The following is a 24,436-nucleotide window of genomic DNA, read 5'->3' as shown; positions in this document are numbered from 1 at the left end:
ATGTACTCCAGGCTCATCTATGTTGTGACAATTATCTGTTTTCATACTGCTATAAAGAACTACCTAAGACTGGGCAATTCATGAAGAAAAGAGATTTAATTGATTCACAGTTCTGCAGACTTAACAGGAAGGATGACTGGGAGGCCTCAGGAAACTTACAATCATGGCAGAAGGTGAAGGAGAAGCAAGAACCTTCTTCACATTGCGGCAGGAGAGAGAGAGAGAGAGCAAAGGAGGAAGTGCCACACACTTTTTAAGCCATCAGGTTTGGAGAAAACTCACTCACTGAGCAGCAAAGGAGGAATCCACCCCCATGATTTAATCACCTCCCACCTGGCTCCTCCTTCAATTCAAGATGAAATTTGGGCAGAGACACAAATCCAAACCACATCAGGCAATATCTCTTTTTTTTTTGTAAAGGCTGAATTATATATATATGTGTATATATATATATATAAATATGAATACAGTTTCTTTATCCATTAGTCCATTGACAAACACTTGAATTGTTTCTGTATCTTGGGTATTGTGCATAATGCTGCAGTGAACATGGAATGCAGTTATCTTTATGAGGTAGTAATTTCATTTTCTTTGCATGTATACACAGAAGAGGGATTGCGAGGCTATATGGAAGCTCTTATAGTTTTAATTTCTTTCTTTCTTTTTTTTTTGTGAGACAGAGTCTCACTCTGTTGCCAGGCTGGAACGCAGTGATGCAACCTCTGACTCCCTGGTTCAAGTGATTCTCCGGCTTCAGCCTCCAGAGTAGCTGGGATTGCAGGCACACGGCACCACATTCAGCTAATTTTTGTATTTTTAGTAGAGACAAGGGGTTTCACCATGTTGGCCAGGATGGTCTCGATGTCCTGACCTTGTGATCTGCCTGCTTTGGCCTCCCAAAGTTCTGGGATTACAGGCATGAATCACCATACCAGGCCTTTTATTATTATTATTATTTTTTTTTCAGATGGAGTCTTACTCTGTTGCCCAGGCTGGGGTGCAGCGGTGTGATCTCAGCTCACTGCAACCTCTGCCTTCCCAATTCAGGCGATTCTCCTGCCTCAGCCTCTCAAGGAGCTGGAATTACAGATGCCCACCACCACTACTGGCTAAGTTTTATATTTTTATTAGAGACACACCATGTTGGCCAGGCTGGTCTCGAACTCCTGACCTCAAGTGATCCACTAGCCTCAGCTTCCCAAAGTGTTGGGAAGCCATCACACCCAGCCCTAGTTTTAATTTTTAAAGAAACCTCCATACTGTTTTCCATAATGGCTGCACCTTTTTTTTTTTTTTTTTAAGACGGTGTTTCGCTCTTGTTACCCAGGCTGGCATGCAATAGTGCGATCTCGGCTCACCGCAACCCCTGCCTCCTGGGTTCAGGCAATTCTCCTGCCTCAGCCTCCTGAGTAGCTGGGATTACAGGCACGTGCCACCATGCCCAGCTAATTTTTTGTAGTTTTTTAGTAGAGACAGGGTTTCACCATGTTGACCAGGATGGTCTCGATCTCTTGACCTCGTGATCCACCCGCCTCAGCCTCCCAAAGTGCTGGGATTACAGGCTTGAGCCACCAATCTACATTCCCACAAACAGTGTGCAAGGGATCCTTTCCTCTTGTTATCACTTATACTTTTTTCAATTTTGCTTTTGATAATAGTCATCCTGAAGGGTGTGAGGTGCTCTCTCAGTGTGGTTTTTATTCACAATTCCCCTATAGTTACAGATGTTAAGCAACTTTACATATATCTGTCACTATGGTTTGGATTTGTGTCCTCGCCCAAATCTCATGTCGAATTGTAATCTCCAGTGTTGGAAGACGGGCCTTGTGATTGGCTTGTGGGAGTGGAGTTCTCCCTTGCTGTTCTTGTGATAGTGAGTGAGTTCTCAAGATATCTGCTTGTTTAAAAGTGTATAGTACCTTCTTCCTCTCCCTCTTCCTTTTGCTCTAGCCATGTAAGATGTGCTTGTTTCTCCTAAGCCTTCTACCACAATTGTAAGTTTCCTGAGGCCTCCCCAGCCATGCTTCCTGTAGAGCCTGCAGAACAATGAGCCAATTCAACCTTTTCTCTTTATAAATTACCCAGTCTCAGGTAGTTCTTTATAGCAGTGTGAGAATGAACTAATACACCTGTTGACCATTTTTATGTCTTCTCTTTAGAAATATCCATTCAAGTCCTTTGCCCATTTTTTAAATGGGTTATTTGTTTTTCTGCTATTAAGTTGTGTGAATTTTTTTTAAGTTTTGGGTGGTAACCCCTTATTAGATATATAGTTTGCAAATATTTTTTCCAATTCATAGTTTGCCTTTTTATTTTGTTGATTCTTTTGCTGTGTAATTAATGTTACTTTTTAAGTAACCTTTGACTTTGTATCATTTGAAAATTCTTAGTCTAAGCTTCTCAGCAGAAAAACCAGATTGTTTACCAAGAAAGATAATTAGATTGAAATCTGACTTTACATCAGCAAATTGTATATGCTGAGAGATTATGCATTTTAAGGATAAAAGACCAGATGCCCTAGAATTTTACACATAGTCAAGCTATTGTCAAGATGTGAAAACACATGGAAAATATGCTCCTACATACTATTTATTTAAAAAGTTAGTCAAAGAAGTACTCTAGCCAAATGAAAAAGAAATCATAATAAAGAAACCAAGAAGGGAAATCCAGTATATAGGATAGAATCACATTAAAATTTATAGTAGCTCACTAATGATGCAGTTATAAAGTTTAATGCAGATTGTAAGGCTACAAGAAGGGACAAATGGCAATAAAACAATCTGTAACTAAACTGTAGTTTACTTCAAAGAAGCCTAAGAGATGGGGAGAGGAATTAAAATCTGCTGAAGATCAATTTTGATGGTTATGTGGAGCTTGGTTATAGATCCTGAATAATTCTTGACTTTTCCAGAGAAATACAACTTCAGTTATATTTGTTAAAATTTAAATAAACAAAAGCTAATACAAAAGAAAGGATGTAAAAAGCAAGTATAATAAATATAAATTAAAAGTGCAAGATACGATGGCAGGAATAAGGCTAGACTGACCTTATTTAATATATTACTTTTTTTTTTTTTTGAGACAGGGTCTCCCTCTGTCACCTAGGCTGGAGTGCAGTGGCACAATCATAGCTCACTGCAGCCTTGACCTCCAGGGCTGAATTAATCCTCCTGCCTCAGCATCCTGAGTAGCTGGGACTATAGGTGCACACCACCACGCTCGCCTAATTTTTGTGTTTTTTTGTAGAGAAAGTATTTCTTCATGTTGCCCAGGCTGGTCTCAAACTCCTGGGCTCAAGCAATCCCCCTGCCTCAGCTTCCCAAAGTGCTGGGATTACAGACTTGAGCCACTATGCTTTGCCTAATATATTCTCATAGTAAGAGTCTATTAATGGTTAAATAAATGTGAATGATGAATTCTTCTCTCACAACACTTATCAATACCTAAACTAAAAAGTAAAGTCTTTTTGAGTGAAAGAGCAAAATCATTTGTTTCTATTTATAAGAGATATACTGAAAAGTAAATAATAAAATTTAAATAACAGATTATTTTAAAAACAAGCCATGGAAAGATGTGTCAGGTAAATATATGCAAAAGGAAATTAGAGATAGAAATATTTGTAAAAGAAGAATGTGATACAGGATATATTGAACAAAACATAGAGAACTATTTTAATATTAATGAAAGATACAAGTCTCCAAGGATATATAGCCTTTATGCACTGAAAAAATGCTTCATTGAATTGAAAACTATTTTCAAGCAATATGGCAGACAAAAGGTTAACAGCCTTAGAAAACAAAACTCTTACAAATTAATTAGAAAGATATCAACACTCCAAAAGATGAACAAGCAAAGAATACTAACAGGTAGTTCATAGAATGATAAACACTATGTTCATTAAACATATTAAAAAGTCTGTGACTTCCTCATAGTAAAAACATACAGATTAAAACCACAGTAAAATATTTTTTCCATGTCTAATTGGCAACCATTTAAAAAAAGTTAATATTTTAGTGTTTGTAAAGATGTGAGGAAACCAGTCCTCTCGAGTGTTCTTGACAGAAATGTGGATTGATAAAATATTTATTTCTGGAGAGCAATTTGTCAATATTTATGAATATTTTTAAGTGGGCCCATTTTATCTATTTATTTTCTTTTAACTTTTATTTAAGGTTTGGGGTACATGTACAGGTATTTTTATGTGAGTAAATTGTGTGTTGCAGGGGTGTATAGATAATTTTGTCACCTAGGTAATCAGCACAGCACCTAAGAGGTAGTTTTTTAAATTTGTTTTTGTTTCTGGGTGTGTGTGTGTGTGTGTGTGTGTTTAGATGGAATTTCGCTCTTGCCCATGCTGGAGTACAGTGGTTTAATCTTGGCTCACTGCAAGCTCTGCCTCCTGGGTTCCCAAGTTCAAGCGATTCTCATGCCTCAGCCTCTTAGCAGCTGGGATTACAGGTGTGCACCACCACACCTGGCTAATTTTTGTATTTTTAGTAGAGACAGTGTTTCACCATGTTGGTCAGGCTGTTCTCGAGCTCCTGACCTCAGGCAATCCACCTGCCTTGGCCTCATAAAGTACTGGGATTGTAATTGTGAGCCACCATGCCCGGCCCCAAAAGGTAGTTTTTTAATGCTCACTCCCCGCACCCTCTACCCTCAAGTAGGCCCGGTGTTTGCTGTTTCTGTCTTTGTTTCTGTGTGTGTTCAATGTTTAGCTCCACTTACAAGTGAGAACAATGGTATTTGATTTTCTGTTCCTGTGTTAATTTGCTTAGAATAATGGCTTCCAGGTCTTTCCATGCTGCTTTAAAGGACATGAACTTATTATTTTTTATGGCATTGTAGTATTCCCTGGTGTATATGTACCACGTTCCTTAATTCAACAAGAAAACTTAGCTATTTAAAATATGTCTCAGAACTTTGGGAGACTGAGGCAAGTGGATCACTTGAGGTCAGGAGTTGAGAACAGCCTGGCCAACATAACATGGTGAAACCCCATCTCTTCTAAAAATACAAAATTAGCTGGGCGTGGTGGCACGCACCTATAACCCCAGCTACTTGGGAGGCTGGAGGCAGGAGAATTGTGAAACCTGGCAGGCAGAGGTTGTAGTGAGCCAAGATGGTGCCACTGTACTCCAGCCCGGGAGACAGAGCAAGACTTCATCTCAAAAAAAAAAAAAAAAAGAAAAGAAAAAAACCCAACACCCATATGTGGAAAGTTTATGGAGACTATGGAAAAGTATAGTAGAATGAAGGCAAAAAGAGAGCTTAGATGGGAGGTTTGCAATTGTAGATATGGTAATCCCAAGGGGCCTCACTGAGAAGGTGAAGAAGGTGAGGAAAGTAGCCATGCAGAAATGGTTGTCTGGGTAGAGGAAATAGTGCAAAGACTCTAAGGGAGAGTCCTTGGCATACTTAAGGAACAGTAAGGATGCCAGTGCGGACGGAAGGGGTGAAGCTGGGAGTGGCGACTCACGCCTTGTAGTCCAGGCATTTGGGAGGCCGAGGTGGTTGCATTGCTTGAACTCAGGAGTTTGAGACCAGCCTGGGCAACATGGCAAAACTCTGTCTCTACAAAAAAAAAAAAAAAAAAAAAATTAGCTGGGCATGGTGTTGTGTGCATAGTCCCAAGCTACCTGGGAGGCTGAGGCATGAGAATCACTTGAGTCTGGGAGGCAGAGGCTATAGCGAGCAGAGATTGCACCACTGCACTCCAGCCTGGGCAACAGAGTGAGACCCCATCTCAAAGGAAAAAAAAGTGAGAAAGGGGGAGAGTAGTTAGAGCAGGAAGGTAAATGAGGCCTGTGTTAGTTATCTGTGGCTGCAAAATCAATTACCTCAAAATTTAGCAGCTTAAAACAGTAAACATTGATCATCTCGTGAGAGTTTCTGTGAGTCTTAGGAAGAGGGGTACTCAAGAACAGGGTAGCTGAGTACCACTGGCTCAGGTTCTCTTGTGAGGCTTCAAAGATGTTGGCCAGCACCATAGTTATCTCAAGGCTCAGCTCAGGAAGGATCTAATTCCAAGCTCACTCACATGGCCATTCACAGGTTGCAGGTCCTTCCTGGTCTTAGAACTTTGTGACATGGGCCATTCCATACACAGCTCACAAAGTAGCAGCTTGCTGCTCTCAGAGGTAAGTAACAGAGAATTCAAGATGGAAACCATTGTCTTTTTAAATCTAATCTCAGAAGTAACATTCCATCACTTCTGCTGTCTTCTGTAATTAGAAGCAAGTCAGTAAGGGGAGAGTATTATGCAAGGTCACAGACTACCTGAGAACTGGCTCATTGGGTGCCATCTTAGAAGGCACTCACTGCAAGCCTGATCATGTAGGGCCCTTGTAGCCAATGTGAAATTTCTGGGGTTTTTACTGAATGAAAAGCAGAGCCATTGGGGAGCATCTAGCAGAGAATGGGGTGGTCTGACTTACATTGTAACAGAGGTTCCTTGGCCTCTGTGTAGATAGGGCTAGGGTGAAAGGAGTAAGACTAGTTAGGAGGCTATAATGATAATTTATCAGGCCGGGAGGGATGGCCCATGCCTGTAATCCCAGCACTTTGGAAGGCTGAGGTGGGCAGATCACTTGAGGTCAGGAGTTCAAGACCAGCCTGACCAACATGGTGAAACCTCATCTCCATGAAAAATACAAAAAATTAGCTGGGTGTGGTGGCAGGCTACTTGGGAGGCTGAGGTAAAAGAATTGCTTGAACCCAGAGGAAGAGGTTGCAGTAAGATGAGATTGTGCCACTGTACTTTAGCCTGGGTGACAGAGCCAGATTCCACCTCAAAAATAATAATAATAATTTATCAGAACTCAGGAGACAGGCATGCTTTGAAGGTACAAATTTCACAGACACTGGAATATAGATATTGTTAAAGCCGCAAGACCACCACCAAAAGAGAATGACTTGACTTTTCTTTCAGTGTAATGAGACAAAATTCTGTGCATGGCAGGATAGAAACAAATCAAATGATTTTATATGCCTTTCAGAAATAGTATCTAAACAGCATTCAGATGTGATCCACATGGTGTTGAACCCTCTGCTTGAAGATGAGAAACTGCGGCTGTCTGGAAGATCCCAGATCTCAGAGCAAGCATTGATTCCCCAGCACGTGGAGGTACATGTCAGAAACCACCACGGCCCACAGCAGGGTCACTACAGCTTGTCTTTCTAGTAAAGGCTGAAGGTTTTCAACCTTTTTTGTATTCTTGGAGAAGAAACTGTGAGCCCTTAATCTGAAGGTTATTTATAACTTCCTTTTGCCTTATTTGGGATACAGATACAAAAGAACAAGTTCCTCTCAAATCTATTTATAGCAAAAAAAAAAAAAAAAAAAAAAGGAAACAAATGGGATTTCTAAACGAAAATGGTTTTAACTACAATTTCCTTCAGTGCAGACAGCAAATGACATTGGTCTGTCTTTCTTAAAGCTCAAGGTCAAAATCTATTCATCCCACCTGAGTCATGTGCAGCAAAGCCATAATATCCAGCACAGCGCATTATACCCCCATTAAGGGTTTTCCTGATCATCCTCTATAACGTGAGATGCCTTGGATTGGAGCAGGGCAGGAGAGTCTGCCTGGCTACTCCATGCCAGTCACCCTTGGTGCCATGAACTGAGCATTGAGCCTCACTGTTATATCCAACTGCTGTGCTGCTCCATGTATCCTACATCTGTAATGAAATCCAGGGCCACCGCCTGGCTCTTCCACATCTCTATGATTTTGTACATCACACTTTTTTTTTTTTTTTTTGACATGGAGTTTCTCTCTTGTTGCTCAGGCTGGAGTGCAATGGCACTATCTCAGCTCACTGCAACCTCCGCCTCCTAGGTTCAAGTGATTCTCCTCCCTCGGCATCCTGAGTAGCTGAGATTACAGGCATGCACCATCATGCCCAGCTGATTTTGTATTTTTAGTAAAGATGGGGTTTCTCCATGTTGGTCAGGCTGGTCTCAAATTCCCGACCTCAGGTGATCTGCCTGCCTCAGCCTTGCAAAGCGCTGGGATTACAGGTGTGAGCCACCGACTCTGGCCCCCTTTCTTTAACTTAAAGCTTCCCCCCCAACCTGACTGCTATTATTCCTTCAGCTTTTAGCTCAGATGTAATCTTCCACAGGAAGCTGTCCTGGCTGACTTTCTAAGTTTTGGAGAGTACCTGTTTTTACATCAGTTGGAGCATGAGTCTCACTGTTTAGTTTCTATTTGTTTACTGATCTGTCTCATCCTATACTAAACAACAAACAGTATAGTTGTTTGAAGGCAGGCTTGCACCCAGCTGTGGCCTGATATACAGTCAGCACTCAATAAATACTTCTTGAATCATTTAGGTAATGATCAGGTGAGCAGGGATACCTTTTGTCTGAGAGATGCATGAAATGGAAGAAGAGGCGTGAAGACAGAGCTGATTGGAGAAGTCAGGACAGAAGTGAAAGTTGTACTTGCTCACAGACACCTGTTATCTCAGGGAAGGGGGAGGTTAGGCCACCTGCTGAGAGTGAGGGAAGCAGGGAGCTGGGAAGACCCTTGAGGAAAGTCGTAAAGGTTTGGAACAGCTTGTATGGAGAACGGAAATAGAGTAGATGAGAAACCCTTGAGGGCCCAGCTGAGATTGGAGTTCATAAATTTATAATGGAGCCCAGCAACATGAATATGCAATTTTCTCCAAAAAGGCTTAGCAGTTCTGAACAAGATATAGGAAAAATAATGCTAGTTGCTATTTATTCATGTCTGCTATATGCAGGGATCTATGCTATATGCTTCAGTTGCCTGCTCTGTATTCCTCATAAGAAGCCTGCGATGCAGGTATCATTCATTATTTCCATCACTTGGATGGAGAAACAGGCTTGTGGAGGTTAATAACTTAATGTAAGTCACATAGCTTGCAAGTGACAGAAGCAGCTACAAAACACAGACTGACTCCAAGGGCCAGGACTTTGTCTGGGTCCATGCCATTCTACTGCAGCTTCTGTTGGTCCAGATGGGTTGACCTGAGCTAGGGATGGTTATAGTGAAGGCAGTGAAATGACAAAGGAGGCCAGAAAGAAGCATACTGGCTAGAGTGTTGATAGAGTGATTAACTATTAATGAGCTGGTGTCTGAACCCAGGTATGTCTGGAGATATCCAAGTGATGAGGAACTAAAGGTGTCAGTGATATCAAAGGATAGGTTTACAAAGAGTAAAGGAAAATAAGAGAGGCATAGATAGGAAGATGAAGTTTGCATTTATGAGTTCAGAGGGGCCCAATTCCAGGTGGCAATAAAGCTAAGGTGTGCTCATGAGAATGGATGTGAACAAACCAGGCTAAAGGAGGACATGGAACTCCAAGGTCCTTCTGTATTGTTTCTTGGAAGATTAGTGCCTGCTCAGTATTTATGGAATGAATGAATAAATAAAAAGGTAAGCACAAATAGAAACTATAAAGTAGTGAGACTTCTTTTTTTTTTTTTTTTGAGACGGAGTTTCGCTCTTGTTACCCAGGCTGGAGTGCAATGGCGCGATCTTGGCTCACCGCAACCTCCGCCTCCCGGGTTCAGGCAATTCTCCTGCCTCAGCCTCCCGAGTAGCCGGGACTACAGGCACGCGCCACCATGCCCAGCTAATTTTTTGTATTTTTAGTAGAGACGGGGTTTCACCATGTTGACCAGAATGGTCTCGATCTCTTGACCTCGTGATCCACCCGCCTCGGCCTCCCAAAGTGCTGGGATTACAGGCGTGAGCCACCGCGCCCGGCCGTGAGACTTCTTTAGTTGTGTGATTGGTGAACATTTAGCACTATTTCATAATCTCATCTAACCCATTATATAATAAAATAGATGAAGAGAGATAAAAGAAGATGGCCATCTAAATTGAAAGCAAAGTGCTCCCTTGAAGTAATTATCTGATTATGGAAGTTTGAGTTACAGAGACTCAAACATTTGAAGGCCTTTTTAATTGGAAGAGGAAACAAAGTTCAGTGAAAACAAAGTTATTGTTGTTATGGCCAAGTAGTGATAACACTCAGGGTGGTGGTCTTCTGTATACTCTGTTGTTTGTTCATATCTGTATATGAGGTAAAACCTTTAAGTTCCTTCAGCGAAGATAACATGAATGTTCCATGTTTTCTGTGTGTTATATTAGGGACCCAGGCCCAGTCAACATGTTCATAGTTTGAAACCTGAATCAAGGCATGGAGTCTTATTTAAGCTAAATCATGATTATCCCTCACAAATGAAGTATAAAACAGAATCTTGATTTATGAATTAGTTCATTGTTTTGCCGTGCTGATGTTTGTTAGATATAATATATATGCATGCCAAGTGAAGAGAGATGAAACAGCATGATGTAATCTAGTTGTGTTTCAAAGAGTAAAGCCTCCAGGGTATTGGTAAACACACAGCTAAATAGAGCCTCACAATACACTTCTGTGTTTTATGGTTTTGTCAAAATCAAAGGAAATGCATTTACTTTAGAACAAATAATTGTGGGAAATTTCTATAGTGTCCCTGTGGCTTGTATTTTGTTGTAACTAGAATTCCCTTTGGTATGTGAATGACATTGCATAAGTAAGCTGTGTTGGACAAAGAATAAGATGTATTCCAGCCTTAATTATGGTGTAGTGGAGTTTTACCTTAGGCTTCTGATTTTACTTGCCAGAAAATAGCCATGGAAAGGTGCATTATTGTTCCACAGTTAACAATGAAGTTTCCTAATTGAATATACTCTTGGTGAAACATAAAAGTAAGCGGAATTTCTCTACTCTGTATTCTTAGATTATTGAACCTAGGAGATAGTTCTGGCTATCTGTACTTTTCTACTTTCATGATCTTACAGTAGAGTGGATAGCCTCCATGTAACTGGCTGTCTTTCTCTTGCGTTTTTTAAGATACTTTCAAACAGCATTCAGCCCTTTTTCTTGCTTAGTTATATGATGGTGAATAGTCTTTGTAATGAGCTTCTTCTACTTAAAAATGTACCCATAGGCCGGGTGCAGTGGCTCATGCCTGTAATCCCAGTACTTTGGGTGGCCAAGGCAGGTGGATCGCGTGAGGTCAGGAGTTTAAAACCAGCCCTACCAACATGGTGAATAACCCTATCTTTACTAAAAATACAAAATTAGCCAGGCATGGTGACATTCACCTGTAATCCTAGCCACTCAGTAGGCTGAGTCAGGAGAATCACTTGAACCTGGGAGACGAAGGTTGCAGTGAGCCTAGATCATGCCAGTGTACTCCAGCCTGAGCAACAAGAGCAAAACTCCATCTCAAAAAAAAAAAGTACCCATAAAAGGAGCACTCTAAGAGACAAAATCTATGAACCAAGAATTATGAGTATTAACACTCTTCAAATCATACTTTCTTCTCACCTTTTTTTCTAAAATAATGAAACATCAATTATTTTACAATTTGTTTAAAATGACAAAACTGTCATTCTACAACACTCTACAACACTCTGCAGATGCTTTCAGATATCACCCTACATAGTATGAGGCATAAAGCAGAAGGCAAAAATAGAAAAGTCCTTAGTTGTCTAAAACATGGGGATACCAGGCAAACAGCCCACACCCTAAGTGTTCTGAAGGTTCAGTTGACTCTTATATTATGATTGAATATCATTATAATAATTACAAAGCATCCTATATTGTGAAATTGGCAAGAATGGGGTTAACTGATGATGACACTAATATGGATATGTTAAGGCAGTAGTCATGACACACTTTGCAAGACAAGAATGCATTAGAAGTCATTGTCAGCAGAATCATAGTGAAAATGAATCACAGTAAAGGCATGGTTGGAACCAGCTACATGTACAAACCACCCCAACCTCACCAAAACAGAAAATTAATATTGAATTTTATTCTTAGTTAGAAGGGTGTGTATCTTGGTTCTTGGTTGCAGGGGCTAGAGAAGATAGACATATTATATCTTCACATTAGATAGGTTTTTCTAAATTTTAATTCCTTATTTTCCTTGCTTAGTGGAAGAATTTGTTAAATTAACTCATAACCACTTGTATTAGTCCATTTTTTATGCTGCTGTTAAAGACATACCTGAGACTGGGCAAGTTACAAAAGAAAGAGGCTTTTTGGACTTACTGTTCTATATGACTGAGGAGGCCTCACAATCATGATGGAAGGCAAGAAAGAGCAAGTCACATCTTATGTGGATGGCAGCAGGCAAAGAGAGAGCAGAGAAACTCCCGTTTTTAAAACCGTCCAATGTCGTGAGGCCCATTCACTATCATGAGAACAGCACAGGAAAGACCCACCCCCATGATTCAATTGTCTCCCACTGGGTCCCTTCCACAACACATGGGAATTATAGGAGTTACAAAATGAGATTTGACTGGGGACACAGAGCCAAACCATGTCACCATTCCTGGGAACTACTTTAACAAATATAAGAGTACTGTATTACCCTGAAGATCTGATATGATTCATTTTATGCTAAATGGAAAAATGTTACTGATTATAAATCAAGACAGTTATATAAATCACCATATATTGTCATCATGCTCTAAAGTTAGAGTATTGGAGGGAAGATGAAAAAGTGCCATATGATTTGTAATTTACATCCTGGAGTTTCTTTCTCTTTCAGAAAAGCAATTAAGAACATTTTTTGTTTCCTTTTAAAATCAACAACACACCACTGTGAGAATTGGGTGGTGGTTAATTCTTGTGAGAATTCCAGTGACAAGGCCTACCTCTGTTCTATTTTAATGCTGGTTTCAAGTGATCCTTCTAGGATCCTGTATTCTCCTCGGTGGTCATGCTAAAGCACTGTTATTAGACCACAGGCCTGGAAGCCAGATTGTGAAGCCATGAGGCAGAAGCGGGTGGTCAGGAAGTAGAAGTTAGCAGGTGTAGATTTCTTTTAAGAAGTTGTCAGTGAAGAGAAGAAGAGAGCATGCAAGACAGCTGAAGAAGAAGTATGATGAAGAAAGTGCTCTTCTAGGATAGGAAGAGAGGTCTGAACTTGCTTATTGGCTGAGAGGAAAGACTCAGTGGAGAGGGAGAAAGGGAACAGTCCTGTGGACTGACAGCTGATAGGGATGCTTAAGGGGAATGGGATGGTTAAGGTATGGAAAGCAGGAACCATTCTCTGTGCTGGGAAGGAAAGAAGAAAAATGGAAAAAAAAATTAAAGACACTTTGAGGAGAAACTGGGGAAGTTGAAAGAGATATCCCATGACCTGAGGCAAGGTGGTAGGAGGATTTGAAGAAAGGGAATGATATAGAATTGGCTTTGTCGGGAATGTGATTGAGGATTACGGAATTAAAAATTGTTGAGTAGGAAAAGGGGAAGGATGAAATTGGATATATAAATTTTAATGGAGCTATTCAGAGCTTTCAAAGATTAAAAAATAAATTAGTGTCTCCAGTAATGGCTAATACCTTAGGAGGAAACTTGAGTATGGATGACAACCCAGGTTAGGGATTGTTAAAATAAGTAAGGCTGGAGAGCGTGGGCTAGTAGAATTAATGGCAATAAATAGAGATTATGAAAAGGTCTCAAAAGGACCAATGAATAGTGAGAATGGAGAATGTTTTAGGAATAGAAGGAAAATGAGAGTAGAGAGCAAGTTTAGTAGGGATTGGAGGTTATCAGCAAAGAGAAGAAACTTACGTTTCAGATCTTGGAAGTGTCCAGTTCTAAATTATAGATCACATGATCTAAATTGAGAGTCTCTTTATAGGAAGGGCAAGACGAATAGTTGAGATAATCGAGAAAATATGAGGAATAATTGACATGTAGATATTGAGGTAACTTTAGGGTGTGAGCTTCCACCGTACCAGTACTTATCTCCTTGATAAAGCTAATTATATGGTTATCTTCCTGTTACGTGTCTGCCTTCTTCCTGCTCACCGGGTACTTCCTCTATAACCTGAATGAGGTTTTATTTACCTTTATTTCCCCAGTGCCTGGTGCGGAATTTCATGCACCATTAATGCTAATATAATTGTATAAATAAAAACAAAATTTTAACCAGGTCTAATTTGTGAAAAAGCTAAGATACATGGCAGCAACAAAAATGGAGAAAGGTACTGTTTATGGATGGCCTTGATTTCAGGAGTAAGCCGATGTGGGGAGAGACTTGATTGTGACTGAAGCATGCTCACCTCACAAGACGACGGGTCGTAAGGTGAGTGGGAGGAAGGGTTGTAAGAGAAATGGTATCCTCAGGCATAAGCCAACATTGAGGAGAATGGACAAAGAAGGTGTGTGTTTACATTAGAACAGAGGTTTCCAGCACATGGCGACACAGCCCAGTAGGGTTCAGGGATTCGTCTTGTGGAGAAGGTTTGGGTTGAGGCAGATCAGAATGAGAGTGTAGGAAGTGAAGACAGATGGTGACTATTTCCATCTAGGGCAATATTTCAGTAATAGGAGGAGGAAGGAGATCGGGAGATAGGCTGAAGATGCAGTGATGGTGCTGACTGAGGTCGCTGAAATAATCACAGCTAACGTGTATTGAGGTCTTATGTGCCAGGCACTGTACAAAGCACTTTCTGTGAATTCTCCCTCCAAGTCCCACAGCAGTAATATGAAATTAGTTAATACCATTTCTATCTTCTAGAAAGTGAAGCAACTTCCCCACTGTTGGCCAGTGGTAGGATTAGGATTCAAATGTCCAGAGCCTGTCTTCTCAATCATCACACATCCAGACTCCAAAATAAACCCCAACATAGTGTTGCCTTTTCACATACATTTTCCAGGTGTCACCCAGGGGTAAAAGTTCTAAAAACTTAGAAATTTCAGGTCCTGCACAGTGAATCCCAGCCTCGAAAAGCGCTTCAAAGACTGAGGCAATTGCAGCATGCATAGATTATTTGGGTTTTTTTTTCTTTCTTAAGAAAGGCCTAGGTAATTATGGAAACTATTCAACTTTGACAGAAGAAAAATGCCTTGTTTAATAACAGACTGAAAAGGACAAGGACATTGGTTATCTTCCACGAAGATAGAGTTGCATGGTGTGTATGTGTTAATGCGTGTGTGTGCTCATTTGTGTGTATGTGTGGAAGTATGGGAGAATTAACAGTTGTGTGTAGAGGCACATTGTTTTGATAGCATACAAGGCAGACCAATTTAAGAAATACTTCTTAAATTGTCAATTGGCTGGGCACGGTGGCTCACTCCATAATCTCAGAACCTTGGGAGGCCAAGGCAGGCAGATCATTTGAGTCCAGGAGTTTGAGACCAGCTGGGCAACATAGTGAGACCTTGTCTCTACAAAAAATAAAAAAATTAGCTGGGTGTGGTGGTGTGTGCTTATAGTTTCAGCTACTCAGGAAACCAAGGTGGGAGGATCGCTTGAGCCTGGGAGAAGGGGGTTGCAGTGAGCCGAAATTGCATCACTGTACTTCAACCTGAGAGACAGAGATCCTGTCTCAAAGAAAAAAAAATGGCAATCATGCCCCATGTATATGTTAGGATGGGTTGTGTTGTGCCCAGTGAAAGGACTAAGCAAAGACATTAGGACTTACAAGGTCGTTGTACAGTGTGCACAGGAGAGAGACAAACTCATCCAATGCCAGGGGTCAGAGTGAGTGGGGAGTCAATGGTGAAGGTGGGAATAGGGACTCTAACAAGGCACAAAGAGCTTCATCAAGGAGCTTGAAAGGCTGCAATCTAGGGACAAGAAAGAATTTAGAACTGGGAGAATACTGTGAGGAAACAGAATGCACAAATGTGGACTCAGGTATGCTTTCCTTGAACCCTGGTTTATTCCAACCACACAATATGATCCTCACTCCTGGGCAGGCTGAAGATGCTATTCACCCCCTGTGACCTGAGATAGGTGAAGGAAATTTGGTTTGAAAAGTCATTCATAACAAACTGTATGAGACATTTTTAGTTTGTGTTTTGAGGACTTGCTGAGGAGTTTGTAATGCCTGTCATTTTGGCTTTCTCTGAGCCTCAACGTATTCACGTTCTAATCAAGCAATTAGTTTCAGCCTGATCTGGTACAATTCATGAATCTTGGTCATCTTGAAGATATTTATTTCACAATGATATGATACAGTGCTAGGTATTACATATGAAAACTCAGATTTAGACTCTGCCACTTGGCAAGTGAGTGTGATTTTAGGCTGCCTCTTTGAGTCTCACTTACCCATCTATAAAATGGGAATCATTAAGCCTGTCTCACCATACTGTGGTGATTAAATGAGATTCAATAGGCAGAATATACAGCACAGTGCTTATCGTATAGGAGGTCTCCAGTAAATACTAATTCCCTTCCCTTTCCTCACCTCTCCTACCTTGATGTTGGTGTGATTCTCATCATGTCTGTTTGAGTCAGCTGCTGGATACCTTGTCAATTACACAGATTAGATTTGTCATATATTTCTGCACAATTTGGAAAAAAAAAAGATTGATTTTTTTTTTTTTTTGCTCAATGAAATTTGATTAGGATCAAATGAATTAAGAAATGGCTATGTTGAAATTATTTTATCATTAAAGGAGTAGCAGGGGTCCCCGACAGAAGACAAACAATCCATAGTTTTGTTTGAGAACCCAAGAAAACACATGGGTAGTGGTGTTGAAATAGTCTCCAAAGCCACTGTGAAACTTCTAGACCAAAATACTTTGCAGTAACCACTTGGAAAAATATTTTTCAGTACAACTGAAGCTAAACATACACATACTCACGATCCAATAATTTCACTCCTGGGTATATAACCAATAAAAATGAGTGCCTGTGTCCACCAAAAGATATGAGCAGGAATATCCACAGCAGCCTTATTTAGAATAGCCTCAGACTGAAAACAACGCAAATGTCCATCACAAGTGGAATAGATAAATGGTTTGTGGTGTTTTCATAGAATATGATACTACACAGCAATACAAAAGAATGAACTACTAATACACACAATCTTGTGTATAAATCTCACAGACAAGAAGTTGACTGAAAGAAGTTAGACACAAAATAGTGCATATTGTATGTGGTGATGAAAATGTTGTCATATATTTTGCAATTACTCTTCTCAGGAGACCAGGTTTGTTTACGTGCACCTTGAATGCTGGCTGCTTTGTGACTTACTTTGATCAACACGATGTGACATTGTGTGACTACTCAGCCTAAACCTTAGAGGCTGCCTCTCCTTGACTGCTAGCTAAACCCTTGCTACCACTGCCTAGGCACAAAACTATCCGGAGTTATTCTCTTTCCTCCCGGCAAGGATAGAGATATGGTAGCTGAAGTCATGGCCAAGGAACCAGAAAATGGTAACAGTGGTGGGATCTAGGATTTTTCTTGTTTGAAAATATGAATTCTAGTTGCCGTCTTGTCAGTCACCCAAATGTGTGGTGCTGGCAGTGCCAGGGTTGCTTATATGTGGATGTAACGTGGTCACACACATATATTAAAGATGCAACTTGCCGGAAGGTGAACAATGAACACCTTTAATGCGTTTACTTTGTTAGTCTTTGTAACACTTCCCAGTGTGAACTGTAACAATCTATATTTTCTTGAGTCAAGATCATTACTATTTATCAAGAAGTGTGCTTTTTATTATGTGTTGCTTGTATGATGGATTTATTACTTTGTAGTAGACCGTTATATATATACATCACATATATTTCAATTGAAGGAAAATCTATATTAGTCAGTGAGAGTGACAAGAGAGGTAGTAAGAAATGACCCATATTCTTCGGGAATTTGCAATTTAGTTAGAAACACAGACATATAAACTGTTTGTAGACATCAGTCTGGGCAAGGTGTCGGTGTCGTCAAGTAGTCTGTTGTACAAACATGTATGTATTTGTATATGTATATGTATGTGTATGTATGTATATGTGTATATATGTAGTGAATTAGAAAGGAGAAAGGCATGGAGAAGCTGTGGTCCCCTCAGTGGTATATTACAATCTGTTTTCTTGCCTGTCTCCCACACTAGAGGGTTAGGCCTCATCATCAAGGCTAATGTAGTAACTTATTCAACTTGTCTTACAGACCTCTGCATAGTGCATGGCTTAAGAAATGTTCTATTCAATTGCATTAATATTGTAGCTGTGTCATTGATTCATTTAACTTTATAAATATGCACCGTATTCATCTCTCTTGACTGCTGGCCGACTTTGTGTAGTTTAGAGGAAACAAGTAGATTCCTATATCCTGCCTTTTGCTTTTAATATATGCTGGGCATCAGGCCAAGCAATGGCCAGGTGGACAGGCAGACAGGAGGCTAGAAAGTTTATAACAAAAGTCAAGGAAAGGTGGATGGCCTTGGGTTCAGTCAGGCATGAGAAACAAGGTGGGCTCAAACTCGAGCAGCTGTCAGGGTCTGGGCAGGCAGCCAAGGCGGCTCTAGGAACAGAGTCAAAGGAAGGGGGCAGGTCAACAGGCCACTGATTCTCATGCAAGGCTCTAGTCCAGCTAGGAGCTAATGCTTTTGAGAGTAACACCCAATCTTAAGATATGGGTAGTGCAAGGGCTCTTGAGAGAGACTGGCTGGCTGTGCAGTGAAGTTCCCAGGTGGTTCCTTAGCAGGACCTCACTTCATATTTTTTCCATACTGACAGCAGGACCTCACTTATGCAAACCAAGGATTATCCTTTATAATACTTCCATAAATAGGATTCTAATTAATGAATTCACAAGTAGTTATTTTCTGTTTATGGGCATTAAACAAAGTGTACTCATAAGTTTTCTTATAAGCCTAAATCCAGGCACACAGCTGGATACAAAATATATATACAGTGTGTTTACAGGAACACCTCCCAAACATGCATACATGCACACAGCTAGAGAGAAAATAGCAATAAATCATTGGCCTTGGGTCTGAAAATGTGGCGTAAAACACGATAATACCTAGAACCATAATTTATGGGAATGAAAATAGGGATTATATAAGGAACATTGAATTCACTTACTCCACATACATGACTCTGGGTTGGACTGAGAAATTTGTAGCAACTATTCAACATTAACCCTTAGAAATGATAATTCAGATTTCTGAACCTGGCATTAAATCCCCTGAATCAGCTATTTGCAATGAGCTATGATGGAGTAACAAGGACTGGGTTTGCTCTCTGCCTTAAACAACTTTAACAAAAGGACAAAAATATGTGTAAAAATCGTGTTATTTAAAAATAGATAGTACAGAACAGTCATCTGTAACAGAAGGGAAACAAATTAGGTGAGCTCTGTGACTGGCCCAGCTTGATTCCTGGTCAATGTTTTCAGGGTGCGGTGCAATCCTCCCTGAGTTGAGGAGGAAGAGTTTGTCGCTTGAGGAGACCAAGGTGGCTAGACTTCACAGGTCAGACTACAGACAGGAAAGAGCAACAGAGAAAATGCTCTGGAGAGATGCAGAGGGTAACCCAGGTCTTTTACCTAATTACTGATCAGTGTGTGTATATGAGGAAAGTTCTGTGCCCGGGGAAGGAATCAGTGGGAAGAAGCTCACTGGAGCTCACTCAAAGCCAGGAATAGTTCATCTTCCCACCATTCAAAGTGGAAAGACCTCTTAACACATAGGGCATTGAGTAGAGGTCTCAGAAAGGCATTTCCTTAGTAGCGCAGTCAAGCTCTACACTAAATGCAGTTCTAGATCTGCCTAACAAACCTGTTTCTAAGTAACTTATCTTTCTCAGAAGAATGTTCAAGAATATTTAAAGAAACATACTAACAAAAGAAATGTATTACCCCATGACTCAAAATTCACAATGTCTGGTATCTAATAAAAGATTACCAGTCAAGCAAAGAAGTAGGAAAATACATCATATAGTGAGGAGAAGAATCAAGCAACAGAAACAGACACAGAAATGACATGAATTGTAAATTTAGTAGATAAGGATGTTAATGAGCTATTATACTTCTTATGTTCAAGAAAATAGAGGAAAGCAAGAACATGATAAGGAAAGACATGGAAGATATTTAAAAAGATCAAAATCACACTTCTAGATATGAAAAATCAATGCTTCAGGTGAAAAATATATCAGATGGGATGAATAGTAGATTAGACACTGCAGAAGAAAAGGTTAGTGATTTTGAAAGCATAGCAATAGAAACTATCTCAAATCAGAAAGAAAAAAGGCTGAAAAAACAATAAGGAAAACAAAATAAAGAAAAAAGTAAAAGAAAAAAACTCCAAACAGTATTAATTAACATTGAGACAACATTAAGTAATCTTATATTTTTAAAGATATTACATTTGTAGTAAAAATTTTTGTAGTATAGAAAACCCCAGGCCCAGATGATTTTACTTATAAATCTTACCAAACATTTAAGGAAGAAATAATACTAATTCTAACAAAAAATTTGATGCTTTCTTAAAATGTCAAACATCTACCTACCATATAACATAGACATTCTACTCCCAGGTATTTACCCAAGAGAAAGAAAAGCATATTTCGCACAAATACTTGTATATGCATGTTCCTAGTAGCTTTATTTGTAGAACTGGGCTCATTAATAGGTGAATAGTTAAGACAATCGTGGTATATACAGATACTAGAATACTACTATCAAATGAATTATTGATACACAGAATAACATGGATGAATCTCAAAATTCCTAGGCCGAAGAAGCTAGACAAAAAGCAGTGGATACTCCGTGATTTCATTCATATAAAATTCTAGAAAATATAAACAAATCCATAGTGGCAGAAAGCAGATCAGTTGTTGTCTGCAGACAGGGGGAGGGGGAGAAATGAATAACAAAGGGTCACAAGGAAACAATTTGGGGCGATGGAAATGTGTGTTATTTTCATTGTGGTGATGGGTTTATACCTATATAAATATGTGAAAGCTTGTCAAATTGTATGCTTTAAATACGGGCAGTTTATTGTATGTCTGTTCCTTAATAAAGTCGAGGAGCGGGGAAGAGAGAGAAAGATAAACAGACAGAAAAAGAGAGGGGGGAAGGAAGAGAGGAAGGAGGAAAAGAGGGAAGGAGGAAAGAGCGAAAGAAAGAGAGCACTAAACAGCTCTGCCTTGGATGTGCCTCTCTTTTGCCATTGATCAGCTTAACTGATGTGCTTTCCCATTTACTGGGAGCAGTCTGGGAATGAGGTTGAATTATGTGGAGTGTCCTACTTGTTTGTTGTGACTCCTAGGACACTGGCAACCAGAAGCAGCTCTGTGTTAGTCATCATAGCCACAGAGAGGCTGTGAGCTGCTTTAGATTTGTTCAGGCTTCTCCTTGTATGAGAGTGTGACAGCAGAAAACCTGAATCCAGGGACCTCATTACTGCATATTTCTGTGGGAAATGATGGCATGGGCAGAAATCCTTGGATTTGAGGTAATTTTTTTTTTTTGAGCAAAAGTTTTTACTCAAATATTAACTGTGAGAAAAGGGAAACACCTTGCTATGCAACTTTCTAAAGTATTTGAGAGAAAATGTAAAATTCTTGAGATGTTTAAGCTTAGATGAACATTTAGTGACTTCAAGTCACCCTTAAAAGATGTCAGCCCTAATAATGAGTGATCAGGAACAGCTTTAAGAGAGGTGACTGGTAAAAGTTAATTGCATTTAACCAATTCTTATACTTCAGAGTGGAAAATAGATATTATGCTAAAACAAAAAACAACGAATCTAAACAAATAAATCTAAATAATTAGCTCCAGGCAGATTGAGGGCTGACATTTCTGGAAATGTAGAGTCACTAGAACAAAAATCAAGCCATGAAATCACTGGTGGCTTCTCGCATTAGAGCACCCAGCTGAGAATAGCCCAGCAGGGTCCTCTGCAAAAGGTCACCTGTCATCGAAGAAACCTTTTCCTTTCTCTCTTATCAGAATCTCATCTTGGTGTCCAGGCCTTGTTCCTCCACCTCTTAACTCCAATTCAACCTCCTGTGATGCTGCTGGATCCAAAAGGATAGTTCATGACACCAGGACCTCATCCTCTTACTCCTCCAGAAAGCTTGTGTGGACCACCATGAGGATGTTTTCAGCCAAGCCATTTTGGTGGCCTGCAACATTTTTCTATCAAAATAAGAAGTATCTATCCACCAAGGAGTTCTCATTTTCCTCTCCATAGATTTCGTCCCATTGCTGCGCTTCCAGAAGAGGGAGAAATTGAAGACTTTTTTTTGTTTTGTTTTCTAAAGTAATTTTACATTCTCTCTCATTATCTAAGTAATTATAATTTTCTCAAATAAGAGCTATTTAAAATTATAATTTGTAGATAAGTGCTCTGTAAACAAAATGTGTATATGTGTGTGTGTATATATATATATATATATGCTCTTTCTGCAGCCTGATATCTATCTATCTATCTATCTATCTATCTATCTATCTATCTATCTATCTATATATCATATCTATCTATCTATCTATCTATCTATCTATCTATCTATCTATCTATCTAGGGTCTCACTCTTGCCCAGGCTGGAGTACAGTGGCATGATCTCAACTCACTACAGCCTTAACTTCCCGGGCTCAAGCAATCCTCCCACCTCAGCTTCGTGAGTAGCTGGGACCACAGGTGCACACCACTACACCTGGCTAATTTTTAGATTTTTTGTAGAAACCGTTTTCTTTATGTTGCCCACGCCGGTCTCAAACTCCTAAGCTCAAGTGATCCAACTGCTTTGGCCTCCCAAAGTGCTTGATTATAGGTGTGAGCCACTGCACCCAGCCTAAAAATAGAAAAATACCTAAAAGTGAAAGGCTAAAAAAGAAACCAAAAATCACCTGAATCCCAAATGTTACTTTTTGTTGGGAAAAAAAAAGCAATTTGGGGAAAGAAAATCTAGAAAAATAGTATTAGAGAGAGAAGTTGGGATTTAAGAAATGTAAATAATAATTCTTGTGGTATCAGATTTCTATAATATCTAGCTTTTTTTCTTTTTCTTTCTTTTTTTTTTTGTTTGAGACGGAGTTTCGCTCTTGTTACCCAGGCTGGAGTGCAATGGTGCTATCTCGGCTCACCGCAATCTCCGCCTCCTGGGTTCAAGCAATTTGCCTGCCTCTGTCTCCCTATCAGCTGGGACTACAGGCATGCGCCACCATGCCCAGCTAATTTTTTGTGTGTATTTTTAGTAAAGACAGGGTTTCACCATGTTGACTAGTATGGTCTTGATATCTTGACCTCGTGATCCACCCGCCTCGGCCTCCCACAGTGCTGGAATTATAGGCGTGAGCCGCCGTGCCCGGCCTGTAATACCTATCTAGTTTTACAACTAGCATGTTAATTGGCCTTAGTCCTGGGGACAAAAAATAAGCTCTCAAAAATATTTATATATGCAATGTGATTTCTTAAAAGTTGCAAGCTTTTGGTTAAAGTCAAATGGGCAGATTTAGCTTTTAGTTGGCAAATGCTCTTCATCTTCCTTCCCTCTTGCTCTTTCTGCAGCCTGTTAGGTGGGGACCACATCTTCCTTAAAATCCTCCATTCCTTCACTTCAACGACTCTGGACTCTTTTGGTTTTGAACTCTGCTTTTTGAATTACTTTTGGATCTTTTCTCAGGTAATTTTATATACCTGACTACAGTTTCTCTTTGGGAAATCTAATGATTTCTAAATCTCCAGCTCTAATCTTCTTTCTGACTTGACATCTTCATTTCCAGTTGCCTTCTAACAACTCTTACAGCGTGTCACAGCAACTCAAACCCTAAAAGTACTAAATGTGCCTTCGTTTCCAAACATGTACCTCTACTTAAATTCTCTACCTTAATAATGCCATTACCAACTTCCCGGTCATGCTATCAAAAAATACCGGTGCCTCTCTTTATTTCTCATATCTAATTATTTGTAAACCAGTATTTGTGTTTTATATGCAGAAGTCTGTAAAATATCTTTCTTCATTTTCATGACCACTACCTCTTCCATAATCAGGTTCTAACATTTCCTTGCCCAGATAAATCGTAGCAACTCCTTCCTTCTTTTCCCTGCCAACATAATTTCTCTTATTCAAGAAATTCTTCACACTGATGCTTGAGTTTTCTTCCTTAATTTTATCTTGGTTTTTATTGCTCATTTATTTAAAAATCTGTAATAACTCCTCATTGCATATGGAACGAAGTCCAAATTCTTAGCTTGGTTTTGTCCCAATCTGACAAAACCTTCATTTGTAGTTTATTCTCCAATTCCACCTTTTCGTGATTCCCTTATGCATGTCCACAGCTCAGTGCCTTGCTATACAGTTTTCCTACCCCTTGTGAGGGATCTTTCACAGCACCTGTTAGAAACCATGCTATCTTTGAAATTCTGCTGAAATGCCCTTTTTGATGAAGGCTAACTAGATTGAACCACTTTTTATGTGCCACCGAGATAGTCCTCTGCATGCCCATCAGTGCTAGCACCCACGCTGTGCTTGGTATGAGATACATCTGCTCCACAGCTGGCCTGTATATTCCTAGAAATTAGAGACTTTCCTACACACACCTTTGTAACTGATAGCGCTTAGCATCCTGCTTACACAGAAAAGCAAGGTTAACTATGCCAAGCCAAAGTTGAGCACAGTTCAAAAGCAGAGGAGCACCCATGCTGTTTATCC

Source organism: Sapajus apella, unplaced genomic scaffold (assembly GCF_009761245.1).
Source record: "Sapajus apella isolate SASKATOON/1434 unplaced genomic scaffold, GSC_monkey_1.0 scaffold87, whole genome shotgun sequence".
NCBI lineage: Eukaryota > Metazoa > Chordata > Mammalia > Primates > Cebidae > Sapajus > Sapajus apella.
The sequence above is the reverse complement of the archived record's forward strand: the minus strand, read 5'-3'. Positions refer to the sequence as shown.